The sequence below is a fragment of the Cryptomeria japonica genome, chromosome 3 (genome assembly GCF_030272615.1).
Source record: "Cryptomeria japonica chromosome 3, Sugi_1.0, whole genome shotgun sequence".
Lineage (NCBI taxonomy): Eukaryota > Viridiplantae > Streptophyta > Pinopsida > Cupressales > Cupressaceae > Cryptomeria > Cryptomeria japonica.
Window position 1 is genome coordinate 888,773,920 of NC_081407.1, and position 3,168 is coordinate 888,777,087.

A 3,168-nucleotide genomic window follows, 5' to 3' on the forward strand; every position below is an offset into this window, starting at 1 on the left:
CTACCTTAAAGCAATCACCCCCGGTGAGGCGTGTGCGATCGCTTTAACGTAGGGGGGCATACATCCCGTCCATATCTTTTCAAGATACTTGAAAATTTCTTGGCAAATTTAGCTTTGCCTTGAAAATTTTTGATATCTTTCTTGCATGACTCATAGTGAGGGAACCTTACTACTGACAGTCATGGTTCTCCCTCGTGATCTTCCCTTTTACTATGTCAATCGAAGTCGTAAGATCCTTAGTCCACTGGGGGCTTGGTGTATCTTGCCTCCTTGACATGGTGAAAGTCTTTCAATGTTGTTTCCTTGTACTTTACCGGAAGTATGAGCCTACGCTTATACTCCCGCTAAAGTGGGGGCTAAATGTAGTGCCTAAAATTGTGACACTTGCAATTTCGACCGCATTTGGGTCTTCACGATGGCGACACAACACGCAACCTGAATGGAGACCCCGAAACCTGATTACGACACCAAAAACTGCATTTTCTTGCACCCTGGCCTGAACCTCCTTTGCACCTTGCTATCCCGGGAGGTGGGACCAGAGCGCCCAGCGCCCTGGTCCTGAAGGACTAGGGCGCCCAGTGCTCTGGTCCCCCAGGACCATGGCACCCAGCGCCCTGGTCCCTGGGTCTTATTTTGGGCCCGGTCTCTTTTGGACTTCGGGTCTTTTTGTTTGCAAATTGGAAAATTATCTTTCCTGGTCGGCCTAAGGTCGGGAAAATCAGTCTATCAACCCTAATTGACAAGTATATAAACTACATTTTCCTCTTTCATTCGATATGAGGGAAAAGACATGGAAACTATACTCAAGCATTCAAGCATTCACGCATTCCTTCAAGCAATTGATCATTCTAAGTCTCCATTCAAGGCTAAGTGTTGCATTCAAGACAAGGATTCAACCATTGAAGAGGAGATCACTTACAACACATTACATGCTACAAAATACAAATAATACAACAAACAACAACATCTATACCTTCGCACATAAGGATACAAACATCCTTACAACAAGGTACTAGTACTTGTTTTACATTACGTTTACAGCATTTCTCATTTCTTGGTTAATTCCAAAACCGGTGTTTGGCCTAAGGGCAAACCCCTAATCCCTAACCCCCCAATCGTCTTCACTTTTCTATGTGTAGGTTGCAGGTACGCGGCTGAAATTGAAGATCTGGAATCCTTGTGCAGAGACGAACAGATCCCCCTTCGTTTCGCAGATTTTTCGGAGGACCGTGTGCACGCCGGGCGCCATCGTCTCGTCAACTTTTGCTCAAATTTGCAGGACAGCGCCGTATCGACATTTTACTGCTAATTCCAGGTCTGCAGCTTCATATTATATCCCTATCTCAGTTTATAAGTGAATCTTTATCACTTTCTATGCATTCCTAGCTTAATTCTTCTATCAACATTCTTTACAAAAGAGGATAGCCTTGCTTTCTTAACCCTTGAAACACATTTAGCGTCCAATCTTGCATTATGTGGGATTGGATCTTGTGGGTTTCAACCCCTCTTTTGAATGTAAAGTCCCTCCTAAGTGAAAACCATCAACCCTAGAGACTCTCCCTTGTCTCTCCTCGGAGTTGGAAGAGGGGAGAGCAACTAGGGTTCGATCGCGATTTTCCGCTTTACAGGCATCAAACTAGAGACAATTATATACAGTTTAAAAAAAATGTTAAGTTTAGGTCAAATTATGCTTGTCGTACACAAATTTTTTTCAAAACAATGATTATGCCCAATAATAAAATTAGCAAAAAAAAAATATACATAAAAAAATTACAAAAAAATATTCTCATCAAAGGTGAGTGAGTTACAGATATCTTCCCAAAAGGATTTATTAAAATACTTTCATTTAGGTCAAATTATGCTTGTCGTACACGGGAATGGTATCTTGAAATGTGACTTTTAAAATATAGGTTTTAGTAATGCCTATTCAAATTTTATTTTTAAGATCTGGGTATTAAAATAAATTACATATTTAGAAAGTAGACTTCGAGTACTACATTTTCTATTACTGAAATTTTCCAAGATTCATTCTTTAAGTGCCTCAAATCTTTAGGTCAAACATGATGAAATATAGAAAAAGGGAAAAAACTTCCACTTTTTGGCCAAAAAGTGGACATAACTTTTTGCAGGTACCCTTTTTGTTTACCAGTCTGGGTACTAGGGTCCATGTATTGATCTTCTCAATCTGGTTAAGCTCCTCTTCCATAGCCTTGATCCAATGATCATCTCCAAAGGCTTCCTTAGCAGTTCTAGGCTCAATAGTGGAGATCATACAATAATTCTCTCTAATTCTTCTTCTGGTTAACACTTAAACATCTTTATCTCCAATAATTTGATCAGGATTATGATTGAGTCTCACATACCTTGGAATAACATGATCATTATCTTCAAGTTCTTCTTCCTCACTATCTTCATCTTCTACAGAATCTACCTGTTTTGATTGAACCGGTACTACAACATTGACTTCACCAACTTCTAGCTTCACCGGATCTGGCTCCAAAATCAAAATGTAAGGTTCATTTTCCTTCTTCTCCTCATTGGTTTCTCATGTATCTTCAGGACACTCATCCACTTAGACATCAACACTTTCAATGATTCTCTTTGTCTAGTTGTTGTAACATTTGTAGGCTTTACTCTTAGTGGAGTAACCAAGAAATATGTCTTCATCACTCTTAGCATCAAACTTACCAACATAGTCACCTCTCTGATAAAACATTTACTGCCAAAAATCTTAAAATAACTGACACTAGGCGACCTACCATACCAGTATTCATAAGGAGTTTTATCCTTACCTCTCTTAACCAATATCTGGTTCATAGTGTAGACAGTTGTGCTGATAGCTTCTCTCCAAAAAAAAATTGCTACATCTTGTATCAGCATAGTTCTAGTAGCTTCAACAACTGACCGATTGTTCCTCTTTGCAATACCATTTTGTTGTGGTGTCCTAGGTGCAGAAAGTTGTCTCTTAATTCCATTATCTTCATAATATCTAGTGAATTCATTTGAAGTAAATTCACCACCTTGATCAATTCTCAGACACTTTATCTTCTTACCACTTTCCTTTTCAGCTAAGGCCCTAAATGCCTTAAACTTACTAAAGGATTTTGTTTTGTCCTTCAAGAATGTGACCCACATCATTCTTGAGCAATCATCAGTGAAGATCATAAA